A 17,769-nucleotide genomic window follows, 5' to 3' on the forward strand; every position below is an offset into this window, starting at 1 on the left:
GGGACCCCCGTTCCCAGAACGCCGACAGCCGCCCCCGGGCCCAAGGCGCGCCTAGACTGGGCCGAGCAAAGAGGCGAAAGGGCAAGTGCGTAGCACCGCGGGCCCTAACAGCCTGCGGCCTTGGGCGCCGCGTGGTGGTTGATTGGACGCAGGCATCTCCACTTCCCCATGACGCCTCGTCAACTGCGCGAATTGACAAGTCCCGGAATGCAGAGTGAGTCATGATTACCTACGATCGTGGAGGTCGTCGGTTGGCCTCCCCTGGCTTTAAGTATGGCACGTCGCGTGCCCTTCCAATTTATCCCCTCTTGCTTCTCCTTCTCCATGGCACCGTCAAGGAAGTTCTTGGCCGCAGAGAAAGGAAAGGCCCGCCAGGTTGAGTCTGCCTCTCCCCCACCCAAGCGCGGTCAAGGCCGCCCTCGCAAACACCCTGTGGCCTCCACGGCAGCTCCCCGCGGTCGCGGAGGTGACTTCCCGCGCGGTGACGGGCAGCTGGCCGCGGCCGGGGGGCGTGCTTCAGCCATGCGACCCCCTAGGCCGCGCTTCCACACTGCGGAGGTGCTACCGGAGTTTGTTGTGTGGGCGGCGGAGCCGACTAGCGCCCGGCTTCAACTCCCTTACTTCCTCCTAGGTGAGCTCCCGGCTGGCGCCCCGGGCGGCCTCTGGCTCCAGGCAGATGGCTGCTGCAGCCCAGCCTCATGGGCTTCGCTGGAGGTCTCCGCGGCCGGGAGCCTGGCCTTGACCCGCTGCTGGCAGACGTTTGCCCGCGCGCGTGGCTTGAGCTGTCGGTGCACCCTGCACTTCAAGTTCGACGGTGATGCCACCCTCTACGTGAGGGTGTTTGGGGAAGATGGTCGCCGCGCAGGGTGCTGCCCTGAAGACGACGACCACGGCCGGGGACCAGCCCCGGCGAGGACGGGGAGGACAGCGCGCGTGTGGTTGGCGGCGCCCAGGGTTCCTCAAGCTTCACTGGTTCTTCTTCGGGCGGCGACTCTTCTAGCAGCGGCCGCGGTCAGCCTCCACGTCGTCGTGCCTACTTGGAGGGTGGTAGCGGGTCTGCCCGCCGTCGCGCCTCGGTGAAGCGCGAGAGGGAGTCCGCCTGAGCTCCGGAGGCGGGTCGAGTCTTTCCTGAGGGCCGGCGTAGGGCGAGCTTCGCCTGATTTGTCCTTTCTTTTCCTTTTTCCTGCGCAAAAAGACAGTAGTGTGGGGCCCCGTGGGGGCGTGTTTGGGTTATTGTTGTTAATCATCGTACTGCTTCTGTTATTTTGGTATTGTTCCTTCCGACCGCACGCCCGCGCGTAGGTAATCCCCAGCCTCAGCCGTTGGGGCGACTGACCCAGGTCCTGTATTCGTGTCACGGTGCCCGTGAGGCACGGACTGGAGGGGTGCTCCTGTAGTGGACCCGGGTCGTGAAACCTTGATCGATAAGGATAGAAACACTCGCGAGGGCGCTCGGGCTGGCCCCTCGCGAGACCTTGCGCAAGAGAAATCGAGGCAGGAGGGCGACAAGTCGAAGAGCCATAAGTCAAAAGACGGCGATAGCTTCAATAAAACTTCAAATGAGAATGAACTAGCCAACTGCAGAAAGCAAATGAAAAAGCCGCGTCCGGCACCTAGTCTAGTCTTCGACGTCTTCTCACCAGCGCGGAGCTAAGTGCTGCCACTGGGTGTGGGAGGGAGCCCCAGGGCCTGAGGCCGGCGCTCCTGAGACTCCGGGGCATGTACAACCCCAACTCATTATTACGTGAGAGTGTCACGGGCGGCGAGCTTCACAGGCGCTGGCCTTCTTCACAGGCTCCGGGCCTTTCTTCGGGGAAGCAAGCTTCACGGGCATTGGCCCTCTTCACAGGCTCCGGGCCTCTTCACGGGCACCCCGTCCTGGGTCTCCAAGCGCGCGGAGCCGGGCCTGGAAACATGAACAACCTTGAACGGGCCTCCCACATGGGAGAGAGCTTATGCAGTCCCTCCCTGGAGAGAACCCGCCTGAGCACGAGGTCCCCTACCTCAAGAGTCCTAGGGCGGATGTTGCGGCAGTGGTATAGCCTCACTGCTTGTTGGTATCTCGCCGCTCGCAACGCGGCTTCTCGGCGATGCTCCTCCCCCAGCACGAGGTCCATCCCCCGCATGGCGACCTGCTGCGCTTCGTCGAACGGCAGGACCCGTGCGGAAAAACGTCTGACCTCATGAGGGAGGACCGCCTCAGCTCCATAGACCAAGAAGAACAGGGTCTCTCCAGTCGGCTTGGTTGCGGTCGTGCGGATGGACCACAACACAGACGGAAGCTCATCGTACCAGCCTCTGCCGCAGGCTTCCAGCTTCTTCTTGAATGTTCTGGTCTTGAGGCCCCTCAGGACCTCCGAGTTCGCACGCTCGGCCTGTCCGTTGCTTCGGGGGTGCGCCACTGAAGCGTAGCATATCTGCGTTCCAAGGTTAGCACAGTATGTTTTGAAGAGGTTACTGGTGAACTGCGAACCGTTGTCGGTGATGATGCGGTTCGGCACCCCGAACCGGCTCATGATGCCCTTGATGAACTTGACTGCTGAACTCGCAGAGATGGTGCGGACGGCTTCCACTTTGGCCCACTTGGTGAACTTGTCCACGGCGACGTAGAGGTAGCGATAGCCCCCCGGCACCCTAGGGAACGGGCCCAGGATATCCAGCCCCTAGACTGCGAATGGCCATGAGAGGGGTATAGTTTGTAGACTTCCTGATGGCTGATGGATCTGCTTGGCATGGAATTGGCAAGCTTCACAGGCCTTCACTAGTTCAACAGCGTCATTGAGTGTAGTAGGCCAATAGAAGACGCTGTGGAATGCCTTGCCCACGAGGGTCCGTGATGACCAGTGGTGCCCACAGTCTCCACCGTGTATATCCGCCAGCAGCTCCTTCCCTTGCTCCCTAGGTATGCAGCATAGGGACACACCATTTGGTCGCTTCCAGTAGATTGTTCATCCCTGATACAGTACGTTGAGGTTTGCCGCGCCACACTCCGCTTCCTCCTCCTTTTCCGGCAGGGTCCCTTGCGTTAAGTAACTCCGGAGCTCTGTGATCCAGCAACCCTCCTGAGGCTCCATCGTTAGGAGCAGGCGCGCTCCTGAGGCTGGGCGACAGACCGGAGCTCCCGAGGCAGGTGGTTGGAGGAGCTCCTCCCGAGGCTGCGCCGTGTTTGATAGTGATGGCATGGCCGAGGGCTTGAAGAGCCGCTCCTCGAAGACACTAGGCTCCTGAGGTAACCGCCTGGATGCTCGTGTGGCGATGTCATCGGCCTCCTGATTGGTGCCACGGGGCACATGCTGCAACTCCAACCCCCAGAACTGCTTTTCCATCCTGCGAACCTCCGCGAGGTAGGCCTCATGTGCTCATCTTTTGGCTCGTACAATTTGTTGGAGAAATTGACGAGGAGCTGCGAATCACCCTTGATGGTAAAGCGCCTTACCCCTAGGGCAGCCGCGGCCTTCAAGCCTGCTATCAGACCTTCATACTCCGCTATGTTGTTGGAGACCTTTTCGCCTTGCTGGAAACAGAGTTGCACGGCGTAATAGAGCTTGTCCTGAGTGGGAGATATGAGCACCGCCCCAGCCCCAGCGCCATGCCTGGAGAACGCTCCGTCGAAGTACATGACCCAGCCTTCTGGCGCCTCGCTTCCTGGTGAGAGGGATCGATCCTCGCCGGCCTTGAGGCCCGGTGCCTCCGTCCATTCGGCCAGGAAATCCGCTAGCGCGGCCCCCTTGATGACTCTGGTCATGTTGAATTCGAGCTGAAATGCTTGCAGTTCAATCTTCCACTCGGCGACGCTTCCGGCTGAGTTTGGGCTCCTGAGCACCCTTTCCAGGGGGTATGCCAAGAGAACCTTGATAGGGTGACCCTGAAAGTAGTGCTGCAGCTTGCGTGAGGCCACTAGTAGCGCGAGGAGGAGTTTCTGGGGCATGGGGTACCGTGCCCTCGCATCCCGCAACAATGTGCTGACGAAGTATACTGGGTGCTCGACGAGGCTTGGAGCATCGGTGCTGGCGGCGTCCTCCAGAGGCCGTGGCACCTCCTGAGGTGGGGGAGCCTCCAGAAGCTGGTTTCCTGGGGGAAGGGCCTCTTCCGTTCCCGGTGCGCTCCCCTGCTGTGGCTGATCCTCCTCAGCCATGGTAGTGATCTCTACGAGTCTTTCTTGGTCCTACTTTGCCTTGACACGGGTTGCTACCGTGGCCTTGGTCCGACGCTCCTCCCTAACCGCCACCAGAGCCGCGCTGGCGGAGTAGGGAGTGGCGGCGAGGTAGAGTACCAAGGGCTCTTGAGGGCGTGGGGCCACCATCACCAGAGGGCTGGTTAGGTATCTCTTGAGATCTTGGAACACCTTGTCGGCCTCTTCAGTCCATTCAAAGGGCCCTTTTTCTTCATCAGCTAGAAGAAAGGCAGCGCTCGTTCCCCTAACCTGGAGATGAAGCGCCCTAGGGCAGTCACGCTCCCAGTGAGCTTCTGCATCTCTCTGAGGGTCTTTGGCGGGCTCATGTCCTCGACTGCCTTGACCTTTTCTGGGTTGGCCTCGATACCTCGGTGGGACACGAGGAAGCCCAAGAGCTTGCCCGAGGGGACTTCAAACACACATTTCTCCTGGTTGAGCCGCAGGCTCACTGCGTTGAGGTTTGCGAAGGTTTCCTCCAGGTCTTGTATCAGGGTCTTGGCCTCGCGAGACTTCACTACAATGTCGTCGACGTAAGCTTCCATGTTCTTCCCGAGTTGCGGGCCCAATGTGATGTGCATAGTCCGAACGGCATGCATGTATAGCAGTACACCCCACACGGGGTAAGGAAGGCTGTCTTCTCCACGTCTTCCACCGCCATCTTGATCTGGTGATACCCGGAGAAGGCATCCAAGAAGCATAACAGGTCACACTCAGCGGTGGAATCGACGATCTGATCGATGCGAGGGAGCGGGAATGGATCTTGCGGGCATGCTTTCTTGAGGTTGGTGAAGTCGACACACATGCGCTCCTTCCCTCCCTTCTTTGGCACAACCACAGGGTTGGCCAACCAATCTGGATATCGGACCTCGCGAATGACCCCCGCGGCTTCTAGCTTGCGGGTCTCCTGGACGATGAAGGCCTGCTTTTCAGTGGACTGCTGCCTCGCTTTCTGCTTCACGGGGTGCACGTTGGGGCACACGTTGAGGTGGTGTTCGATTACGCTCCATGGGATCCCTGCCAACTGATCGGGCTCCCAGGCGAATACCTTCTTGTTTGCGCGTAGGAACTTGACCAGGGCTTCCTCCTGCTTGGGCCCGAGGTTGGCACCTATGGTGAAAGTGGCGTTGGTGGACCCGTCCTCGTTGACGGGTATCTGCTTGGTCTCCGCCTTGTCTTGGGTGAACAACTGTTTCTTCTTGGTTGGTGCAGCCCCCTTGGGCTCGGGGGTCCCCGCGTTGGCGGGCTGTGCCGACGCCGCCGTCTTGAAGGCGAGCCTGAGCACTCGCAGCGCATCCCCGGTGTCCCCGGGCACGGTGAGGACACCGCTACTCCCGGGCATCCTCATAAGGTTGTACGCCGGGTGAGTCGCGGCCATGAATTGGGCCAGTGCTGGATAGCCGAGGATGGCGTTGTCGGGGAGGCCGATGAGGGCGATATCGAAATCGACCTGCTCCGTGCGGAAATTGTCATAGGTACCGAAAGTTACTGGGAGCCGGATCTGTCCCAAGGAGCTGGATGACCCGTCCCCGATGCCCGTGAAGGGCCGGCTGAGCTGCAGCCGCTCCCGGGGTATGCGGAGGAGGTTGAAGGCCTCGACTGAGAGCATGCTGAGGCCTGGGCCGCCATCGATGAGAGTCCTGGTGGCTGGTGCGGGTGCACAGCATGGGCAGCGCACCCGAGCAGGCCGAGTTGGAGGGGTGGTCCTCCGAGCTGAAGGCCAGCCTGGCATGTGGCTCCGACCGGTCGGGGGAGCCCCTTGCCGCGTGGAGGCGGCGCCGACCCGGCGGACGAACGGCTTGACGTGGTGACTGGAGGGTGGCGCCTGCGAGTCACCCAGGAGGGCTGCAACGACCGGGGAGGCCGGCGCGGCGTGGTGGGCGAGGGAGAGGCCGCGCGGCTCTTCCCAAGAGGCCATGGAGGGATGCTGGGACGATGCTTGCTTCTCGTTCCCGGCCGAGCCGGTGGCGGCGTTGACGGCAGGTGTCGGGGAACGACGAGGGCGCCTGCCGACGGGAGCCGTCTAGGCGACGGGGATGCGAGGGAGGCTCGGCGCTCGGCGCGAGCCCGACGAGCGTCAGACATGGATGCGACGGTCGGAGAAGAACATGGCGACGGAAGACGAATTCCGGCGCACCCCTACCTGGCGCGCCAAATGTCGGATTTCGGGTTCCGGCAGACCCTTGAGGCTCGAACACTGGGGTGCGCACAGAGATTTCGCCCTCTACCTACCTGTTCCTCGCCGGCTCGCTGAGATCTAAACTACGAAAGGAACAACACAAGAGACACAGAGTTTATACTGGTTCAGGCCACCATTGTGGTGTAGTACCCTACTCCAGTGTGTGGTGTGGTGGATTGCCTCTTGGGCTGATGATGAACAATACAAGGAAGAATAGCCTTGCGAGGGTATGTCCTTAGCTGCGATGATGAACTGCTAGGAGGAGTTCAGCCGCCCTTCTCTCTCTCTTGCTTCATTCAGGTCCGTCTAGATGCCTCTACCCTGGGGGTGGCTAGTCCTATTTATAGGCAAAGGCCCTGGGCCTCTTCCCAAATATTAACCGGGAAGGACGCCAACAATTGGCCATTTTGAAGGGGAATAGCGGGTACACTTATCCTGACTAAAGTTGGTCCTCGCCTGTCAAAGGCTCTAGTGGTGACGCCTGCTTGGGCTCAGACCTCCTCCCTGCCGTTGGGCTGGTCTTGGTCTTGTTGCACCGAAATGGATGCCTTTGCTTGATGCTCTCGCCTGCGCTTACTCCCTTTGCACCAAAGAGGAAAGGAGGACACTGCGCGGGCTGGCGCCCGACTGGCGCCCTTGGACGTCATGGCTTGTGTCATGGGCACCTCGCGAGGTACCCCGCCTTGATCTCTCCGCCTCCTCGCGAGCTAGCCTGATGAGGCCGTGCCTGAGGAAGCTCCTTGTCGTCCGCCCCGCGAGGCTTGGCCCCTCGCGAGGGTCTTGAGCCTGTGTTGATGAAGATGGGCCGTGCTGGGCCCCTTTGAGCCACGCAGCAGGCCGCAGGCAGGCAAGTTTGGGGACCACCGTTCCGAGAACACCGACACTGGTATATCGACACAGACGTGCAGCTCACCATCCTCGCCTGGATGGGGAGCTACAGCGGGTAAGCGGCGGCTTCCACTCATGACTATTGACTCCTGCAGCTCCTGAATGATCTCGCTGACGAACTCCTGAGGGTTTGGCCCTCCTTGCCTTGCTCCTTCATGAGGGAAACGTGCTTTGAAACACGCCACCAAGTGGTGCTCGAGCACCTCCCTCGTGATCTTAGCAAAGTCGATGGCCCTCCAGGAGAGAGCCCCCGAGCCTTGCTTAGGGAGGGCGACGGGCGCGCCTTCCTATGCGACAGAAGGAGGCGCCCCCTGAACGGGCGCGAACCCTGAGGGGACTGTCTCCCGATGGTTCGGACCAGGCGATGTCTTCTTCTTCTTAGGGACAGCCTCGGGAAGCCTTCCGCTCCTGTGATCTGGGTCTTCAATTGACGCGGCTTGAAAAGCACGTTCCAGAGAACACACAGCATCCTTCTCTTCACAAGGCACCGTGATGACTCCACCGCTTCCTGACATCTTGAGGACATTGTAGCCATGATGAGTCATGGTCATGAACTTGGCCAGGGCTGGGTACCCGAGGATGGCATTGTACGGCAGGCGAATGTGCGCGACATCGAAGTCAATGAGCTCGGTGCGGTAGTTGTCGCGCTTCCCGAAGGTAACAGGAAGGCGGACCTGCCCTATCGGAACCGTGGAACCATCAGTGACTCCTGAGAAAGGCTTGGTTGGCTGAAGCTGATTGTATGGCACTTGGAGACTGTTGAATGTCTCGACGGATAGGACATTGAGCCCTGCTCCGCCATCGATGAGGGTCCTGGTGACTTGCACATTGCTGATGATTGGGGAACAAAGCATCGGGAGGACTCCGGCTGTGGCCGCGCACTTGAGCTGATCCGCTGAGCTGAACGTGATGGCGCACGCTGACCACCTGACAGGGCGTGTGGCCTCGATCTTGGGGAGGACTGCATTCACTTCGCGAGCAAACTGCTTGAAGATGCGCTAAGAGGCCGGGGCCTGAGCGCCGCCCAAGATGCAAGCGATTGCACGCGGCTCCTAGAAGCCTCCAGCCCCCTCGTCCTGATGATGGTATTCATTCCTCCTCGGCTGTGGTGGCACAGGAGGGAGGCCCGCGTTGCCTTGTGGGCGATCCTCCCGAGGTTGGTCCCTCCAACCTCCCTCGCAAGGCTGGTCCCTCCAACCTCCCTCGCGAGGCTGGTCCTGCCAGCGGTCCTCACAAGGTTGGTCACGCCACCGTTGGCGAGGGCCACGGTCTTCCCATCGTCCTCCACCTCTTCCTCCTCCTCGGCCATAGCCCCGGTCGTTCCGCTCGGGACATTGGCTGGCACGCACGTCATGCACGGCCCTGAGCTCTTGGCATTCGTTGGTGTTATGGGTGTGGAGGTCGTGGTACACGCAGTACCGGCTGCCCTTGGATGACTCAGGCTGATCCCTACCTCGCTTGGTGTCCGGTTCTGCTGCAAGCACGGCAGCCCCCTTGCGCTTCACGTCCTTGACCTTGGCCTTCTTCTCTTCTGGGTCGGCAGCTGGCAGCTCAAGGAGGGAAAGGCGCCCTTCCTTGGCCCTAGCGCACTTGGTCGCCAAATTGAACAGCTCCAGGGAGGTGCACAGGTCTTCATGGATCGCAAGCTCCTCCTTCATCTTGTCGTCACGCACGCCGTCGGAGAAGGCTGAGATGATGGCCTCCTCAAACACCCTGGGGATCTTAAGGCGAGGGTTGTTGAAATGTTGGATGAACTTTTGCAGGGTCTCTCCAGGCTGCTGCTTGATGCGATGCAAGTCGCTCATGTCCGGGGGCCGGTCGCGGGTGCCTTGGAAGTTGGCGATGAATCGGGTGCGCATCTCGTCCCAGGAGGAGATCGTGCCAGGAGCCAGGTTCAGGAGCCAGGTGCAGGCATCATCCTTGAGCGCCATGGGGAACCAGTTCGCCATGACCTTCTCGTCCCCATTGGCGGCTTCAATGCCCAGCTCATAGAGCTGGAGGAACTCCGCAAGGTCACCCGTGCCATCGTAGCGCGGGGGCAGATCTGGCTTGTACTTGCCCGGCGAGGCCACGCTGTGCAGCTCGACCGTGAAGGCACGACAGCCTGCAGTGGCTGTGGGAGGCCTTTCATGACGGAGAGCTTGATCTTGGAAGTCTCTGTGCACTACCGCCAGGAGCAGCGCGGGGTCTTGGCGCGCTGGAGCAGGAGCGCGTTCATGTCGGGCTGGTGCGGGGAGCACACGGGCAGCTTCTTGGGGACGAGGGATCTCTTGGCAGGTCTTCTCTTGCTGTGCTAGCGCCCGACGGAGTGGGTTCCGTCCATGGGCCACGCGCCTTGGGGCCAAGGCGCCTTCTTGAGGGGGAGGCGGCTGAGGCACCCCTGGAGCTTCGTCGCCTGCGCAGGACGGGGCGCGGTGCAGCGAGAGGGATGGTGCAGGGGAGCCCCCAGCGGTGCTGACGAGCTCGGTGATGCGGGCGAGCCACTCGTCGTAGAGGTCGTCGACGGGACGGTAGTGCAGGAGCTCCCATGCCAAGAGCAGCGCGGCGTGCGCGTCCGCAGGAGCGCGATGGGCGTGGGATGAGGAACCGGCTGGAGTCAGCGACGGGGTGGCGGTGTGGCCTTCTCGCCGTACCGAAGGATGCAGGGACGACGCCTGCTGCTCGTTCCCCACTAGGCCGGTGGCGGCGTTGACGGCAGGCGACGGGGAACGGCGGGGGCATCCGCCGACGGGGGCCGTCTAGGCGACGTGAGTGGCGAGAGCGGCCCGGTGCTCGGCGCAGGCTCGACAAGAGTCTGACATGGATGCGACGGGCAGCGAAACACAGGGCGACGGAAGGCGGATTCCGGTGCACCCCTACCTGGCGCACCAAATCTCGGATTTTGGGTTCCGGCAGACCCTCAAGGTTCGAACTCTGGGGTGCACGCGGAGATCACACCTCCTGCCTACCCACGTCTCATCGCCTCGCAAGGTCTAAACTACAGGAAGAACAACACAAGGGACACGAGGTTTATACTTGTTTGGGCCACCATTGTGGTGTACTACCCTACTCTAGTTTGTGGTGTGGCGGATTGCCTCAGGGGGCTGATGATGAATAATACAAGGGAAGAACAGCCTCGCGAGGGGTGTTCTTGAGCTGGTGTGGTGAACAGCTTGGGTGAGTTCAGTGGCCTCTTGGATGCCTACTTGATGTCTAGCTGCGGGTGGCTCTCTCTCAGATGCCTTCTGCTGTGGTGGCTAGTCCTATTTATATAGCGAGGCCTTGGTCCTCTTCCCGAATATTGAGCGGGAAGGGCGCCAACAATTGGCCATTTTGAAGGGTAACATCTAGTACACTTATCCTGACTAAAGTCGGTCCTCGCCTGCCAAAGACTCTGACGGTGACGCCGGCTTGGGCTCCACGATGACCTCCATCCCGCCGTTCCGCTGGTCTTGGTCTTGTTGCACCGAAATGGTTGCCTTTGCTTGATACTCTCGCCTGCGCTTGCCCCCTTTGCACCAAAGAGGAAACAAGGACTCCGCGCAGGCCGGTGCCCGCCTGGCGCCCGCCTGGCTTCAGTCGTCATGGCTTGCGTCACGGGCACCTCGTGAGGTACCCCGCCTTGATCTCTCCGCCTCCTCGCGGGCCAGCCTGACGAGGCTGTGCCCGAGGAAGACTCATGTCGTCCACCCCGCGAGGCTTGGCCCCTCGCGAGGGTCTTGAGCATGTGTTGATGCAGATGGGCCATACTGGGCGACTCCTTGAGCCACGCCGCAGGCCGCAGGCAGGCAAGTCTGGGTACCCCGTTCCCAGAACGCCAACAATATCACAAGTCTTTCCAGTAGTAACTCTCCGCAAATCGTACAACCCGACCTTTCCAGCACTAAGTTTGAATCCGCCACTCCCTCACCCTCATCGCCTCTCTGTTAAACCGCCTACCCGAAAACTACCGCAGGAACTGCCCTGGAAAAGCCCGACCCTCAAGTTTTAACTACGCGAAAATAGTTCGTGCTTGTTCATTCTATATAAATAATAGTACCGTATGTTTATTCACCCGTGGGCTTGTTCAATGAATGGAGGGCCGGGGAGCACAAGTGAACAATACTAGTACTACTAGTAGTAAGTAGGAGTCATACAGATAGTCACCTTAAATAGAGAGTTTCTTTTCTTTAATGCCACGTACACAAATTGAAACGCTTGTTGTGGAGAGAAAAAGATAATCACTCCACTATATATGTACGCAGGGGCCTGAGAGCTTGGTTTACTAGGGTTGCTCTCTTCATTCTCTCATCCTCTCCAGATCTAAACAAGACAGAAGTAGCAACATTTTCTCTCTGCTAACCGCTGGTCACAGATCCGGCCGGATCCCTTCAGCCGGTGTGTGTAGAGGACTAAAAGGTGCATCATTCATGTGGTCATCACCGCCGAGGGAGGAAACCCACAGCTGCAGGCGAGGCCCGATCCTCTGCCCGTGTCGTTCTCTCCGACATAGCTCCAGCTCGGGAGGTCCTCCAACCCTTCTTCATCCATGCCGTATTGTGCGCAGATCGGACCTATCGCCGCCGACATCCCGATGAACCTCAGGTACAAGTTCTTCGAAAGCGGCCTTGATCTACTGCCCCAACTCCCAATGTGTCTGCATGTGCATCTTTTTCTACTTCCATCAACTCTTCCAAATCCACCTAAATTTTTAGAATTATTAGAGGTAAAGCTACTTCTTGCATCCGAATCTAGGACTTGGTTCAAACAACGAAGAAAGGGGGGATAGTAGCATGAATCTAGGACTTGATTCAAAGAGGAAATAACAGGGGGAAAGTAGTAGAGACCCGATACCCAACCGGTCTCTTGGTTGAAAAGGGACATAATTGGAAAACTCAGTACAAACTGAATAAGGAATAGATCTATTATTGGTTGGAAAAAGGATAGAAAGTGGCGGCTGGTGGACAAGTCAACAGAGTTTGTCCAAGATTAGATTTGATGCCCTCACATAGTAAAAGATCTCCAGGTTTAGATTTGCTGCCCTCACATAGTAAAAGGTCTCCAGGTTTAGATTTGCTGCTGAGGGAGTCCTGGACTAGGGGGTGTCCGGACAGCCGGACTATCATCGTCCGCCGGACTCCAAGACTATGAAGATACAAGATTGAAGACTTCGTCCCGTGTCCGGATGGGACTTTCCTTGGCGTGGAAGGCAAGCTTGGCGATACGGATATGTAGATCTCCTACCATTGTAACCGACTCTGTGTAACCCTAGTCCTCTCCAGTGTCTATATAAACCAGAGGGTTTTAGTCCGTAGGACACTACAACCATTACAAAAATCATACCATAGGCTAGCTTCTAGGGTTTAGCCTCCTTGATCTCGTGGTAGATCCACTCTTGTACTACCCATATCATCAATATCAATCAAGCAGGAGTAGGGTTTTACCTCCATCGAGAGGGCCCGAACCTGGGTAAAAACATCGTGTCCCTTGGCTCCTGTTACCATCCTCCTAGACGCACAGTTGAGGACTCCCTACCCGAGATCCGCCAGTTTTGACACCGACATTGGTGCTTTCATTGATAGTTCCTCTGTGTCGTCACCGATAGGCTTGATGGCTTCTCCAATCAACAATGCCGTCCAGGGTGAGACTTTTCTCCCCAGACAGATCTTCGTATTCGGCGGCTTCGCACAGCGGGCCAATTCACTTGGCCATCTGGAGCAGATCGAAAGCTACGCCCCTGGCCATCAGGTCAGGTTCGGAAGCCTAAACTTCACGGCCGACGTCCGCGGGGACTTGATATTCTACGGACTCGAGCCACAGCCGAGCGTGCCGCGCTGTCACAATGGGCATGATTTAGCTCTGACTCCGGACGGTGCCTTGGTGGCCGCACACGAATCCGCTCCGACCCCAAGTTCGGAGCCGATCGCGCAGATCGAGGACGGGTGGCTGGACACCGCCTCGGGGGCTGCGACTTCCACGGCGATGGAGCCGAACACTCACCTTGTCCCTTATAAAGCTCGTGACTCCGATGTGCCGGACTCCTTGCCGGACTCTGAACCTCCTGCGCCCCTGCCAATCGAGTCCGATTGGGCGCCGATCATGGAGTTCACCGCCGCGGACATCTTTCAGCACTCACCCTTTGGCGACATCCTAAATTCGCTAAAGCATCTCTCGCTATCTGGAGAGCCCTGGCCAGACTATGTCCAGGATGGTTGGGATGTGGACGACGAAGAAATTCAAACCCCACCCACCACCCACTTTGTAGCCACTGTCGACGATCTAACCGACATGCTAGACTACGACTCCGAGGACATCGACGGTATGGACGACGATGCCAAAGATGATCAAGAACCAGCGCCTACAGGGCACTGGAAGACCACCTCGTCATACGATATATACATGGTGGACACCACAAAAGATGGGGACGGCGAAGAAGCAGCGGAGGCAGATTCCTCAAAGAAACAGCCCAAGCACCGGCGTCAACGGTGCCGCTCTAAATCCCGCCACAGAAAGAATGGAGATTCCGGCACCGGAGATAATAACACCCCAGAGAGTGCCGAGACAACCCCCTCCAGCAAGATTCAGCACAGGAGGATGCAGAAGCAAGCCCTCACGAGAGAGCGGTAGACGAAGAGGTCGAGGATGATAATTACATACCTCCCTCCGGAGACGAGGCAAGCCTCAACGACGATGAATTCGTCGTGCCTGAGGATCCTGTCGAACAAGAGCGTTTTAAACGCAGGCTTATCGCCACGGCAAATAGCCTAAAGAAAAAGCAGCAACAGCTTCAAGCTGACCAAGACCTGCTGGCCGACAGATGGACCGAGGTCCTCGCGGCCGAAGAATATGAACTCGAACGCCCCTCCAAGAGCTACCCACAACGCAAGTTGCTCCCCCGATTAGAGGAGGAAGCATATATACCTTCATCACCAGCGCACAATACGGCAGACCGACCACCCCGTGGTTGCGATAGAGAGGCACCTAGGCCCTCGACCAAGACCGTACCCCGGCATCGCTCAAAAAGTACGAAGCCACGAGGGAACGCCCCGGACTTGTGGGGTATATTGGAGGACAAGGCAAGACAATCCAGATCTATCTATGGATCACGTGGGCGCCCCACGACCCACGACGAATACCGTCGTGCCGGATACAGCAACTCTGGCCGGGCCGAACACAGCAGACAACGCTCTCTTGAGCTACGTCGTGACATCGCTCAATACAGAGGCGCCGCACACCCACTATGCTTCACAGACGAAGTAATGGATCATCAAATCCCTGAAGGGTTTAAACCCGTCAACATCGAATCCTACGATGGCACGACAGACCCCGCGGTTTGGATCGAGGATTATCTCCTTCATATCCATATGGCCCGCGGCGACGATCTCCATGCTATCAAATATCTCCCGCTCAAGCTTAAAGGACTAGCTCGGCATTGGCTTAACAGCCTGCCCGCAGAGTCAATTGGGTGTTGGGAGGACCTCGAAACTGCATTCCTCGACAACTTCCAGGGCACATATGTGCGACCACCAGACGCCGATGACCTAAGCCACATAATTCAGCAGCCAGATGAATCGGCCAGACAGTTCTGGACACGGTTCTTAACAAAGAAAAACCAAATCGTCGACTGTCCGGATGCAGAGGCCCTAGCAGCCTTCAAACATAACATCCGCGACGAGTGGCTAGCCCGGCACCTAGGACAGGAAAAGCCGAAATCCATGGCAGCCCTCACATCATTAATGACCCGCTTCTGTGCGGGAGAGGATAGCTGGCTAGCTCGCAGCAACAACCTCAGCAAGAATGCTGGCAGTCCGGATACTAAGGACCACAATGGCAGGTCGCGTCGAAACAAAAACAAACGCCGCGTTAACGGCGACAACAATGAGGATACGGCAGTCAACGCCGGATTCCGAGGCTCTAAACCCGGTCAGCGGAAGAAGCCATTCAAAAGAACCACTCCGGGTCCGTCCAATTTGGACCGAATACTCGACCGCTCATGCCAGATACATGGCACCCCCGAAAAGCCAGCTAACCACACCAACAGAGATTGTTGGGTATTTAAGCAGGCAGGCAAGTTAATTGCCGAAAACAACGACAAGGGGCTGCACAGCGATGACAAGCAAGAGACCCGGCCGCCGAACAGTAGAGGACAGAAGGGTTTCCCCCCACAAGTGCGGACGGTAAACATGATATACGCAACCCATATACCCAAGAGGGAGCGGAAGCGTGCACTAAGGGACGTATATGCGATGGAGCCAGTCGCCCCGAAGTTCAATCCATGGTCCTCTTGCCCGATCACTTTCGATCGAAGAGACCATCCGACCAGTATCCGCCATGGCGGATTCGCCGCATTGGTTTTAGACCCAATCGTCGATGGATTTCACCTCACGAGAGTCCTGATGGACGGCGGCAGTAGCCTGAACCTGCTTTATCAGGATACAGTGCGCAAGATGGGCATAGACCCCTCAAGGATTAAACCTACAAAGACGACCTTCAAAGGCGTCATACCAGGTGTCGAGGCCAATTGTACAGGCTCAGTCACACTGGAAGTGGTCTTCGGATCCCCGGATAATTTCCGGAGCGAGGAGTTAATCTTCGACATAGTCCCATTCCGCAGCGGCTATAACGCTCTGCTCGGACGAACCGCGTTCGCAAAGTTCAACGCGGTGCCGCATTACGCATACCTCAAGCTCAAGATGCCAGGCCCTCGTGGAGTCATCACGGTCAACGGAAATACGGAACGCTCCCTCCGAACGGAGGAACATACAGCGGCTCTCGCGGCAGAAGTATAGAGCAGCCTTCTAAGGCAATTTTCGAGTCCGGCCGTTAAACGACCGGACACGGCCAAACGCGCCCGGAGCAACATCAATCAAGACCACCTGGCATGTTCCGAGCACGCGTAGCAATGCGGCCCCAACCCCAGCCCTCGCATGATTGCAAGACCAACCCTCCGCGTACATCATTACGCTCTGGAGATACCATGGGCATAGGGGGAGGGGCACGACCACAACAGACCCAGAGTGCGGCTCGACCACACCAGGGGCTCCCAAGTGTGTCACTCTTCTTATTTTTATTTTCCTTCCTTTTATATACAGGACTCCGTTCACCAGAGGCCCTGTCCGGCGGTGCGCCCGCCAAACTCACGATGCAACAGCCAGGGAGGGAAAAAGGCTGCGACGAACACTCAGGTGGTCTCCATTACCAGCATTAAATTTGATTATATACACTAGTCCGCAGCCCACCCCTGGAGGGGGACATGTTTAATCAGTCCAATCCCTTGCTTACCGCACTACTTGTATCATCCCGCACTCATAGCAGAATTCCTCGAATAAATAATGCAACACTTTTTGCCTATAATTGCATTACTTTACATATATGTTCATTAATGACATCTTGCACCCGTACAATTTGGTACGGCCGAATACACCAGGGGCTTATGTTCCCCGCATTATGGTGTGATAAGTCCGAACACTTTCACAAGTGCGGCACCCCGAACTTATAGCATTATATGAATCGGCTCCGAATCATGTCTTGGGTCAATAGTTGGGTTTGCCCGGCTCCCATGTTTTGGTACCTTACGTTCCGTTCTGTCGGCTAAGGTAGCACTGGGAGAACCACTGCGATTGCGCCCCGGTTGAGCTGGGCGAGCGCCTCAGTGGAGAAAGCTAAAACTGACTGGCATGATAAGGCGAGAGACTGGTCGCTGTTCGAGAGGTCTTTTCGGGTCCCTAAAGACTTATGCCGCTTCGAGCGAAGAACCGGATAATGTCCGACGAAGGCGTGGATAGCGCCCCGAATTCGGTCTTCCGAATACTAGGGGCTTCGCCGAAATTTAAAATTATAGAATTCTATGGCTAAGTGAGAGTGTTCAAGCAGTATAAGTCCGGTTGCCTTGTTCGTTGTGTTGAGCGCCTCCCTAGATGGACCCAAAAATGGGAACAAGAGTGCTCAAGTTTATCCCGAACACCCCAGCACTAGTGGCATGGGGGCTGAAGCCGACGACTTGCCATCTCTCAGGTTTTGTAAACGGCCGCACAGAAGGTAATATTTTAAATTAAACAAGCGTTGCTTAGCGCATATGAACAAAGTTTTCAGCGCACAGGATAACACATAGCGAGTCTACTCAATAATTACATCTCTGGGGCACTCATCCGCAATCTTGCGGGCACCCTTCAGGACAGTCTTATAGTACATCTCGGGCATACGATACTCCTTGCCCGCTGGCGGCGCGTTAGTGATAAGCCTCTCCGCATCCAGCCTGCCCCAATGCACCTTTGCGCGGGCAAGGGCCTGACGAGCACCTTCAATATAGGCGGAGTGCTTGACGACCTCCACCCAGGGGCAAGCATCCACCAGCCGCCGCACGAGGCCGAAGTAGCTCCCAGGCATGGCCTCTCCAGGCCACAGCCGGACTATGAGGCCCTTCATGGCCTGCTCGGCTACCTTGTGGAGCTCGACCAGCTGCTTCAGCTGGTCGCTAGGGGACACCGGATGGCCGGCCTCAGCGTACTGAGACCAGAAGACCTTCTCCATTGAGCTCCCCTCCTCGGCTCTGTAGAACGCGGCGGCATCAGAC

Source organism: Triticum aestivum, chromosome 5B (genome assembly GCF_018294505.1).
Source record: "Triticum aestivum cultivar Chinese Spring chromosome 5B, IWGSC CS RefSeq v2.1, whole genome shotgun sequence".
Lineage (NCBI taxonomy): Eukaryota > Viridiplantae > Streptophyta > Magnoliopsida > Poales > Poaceae > Triticum > Triticum aestivum.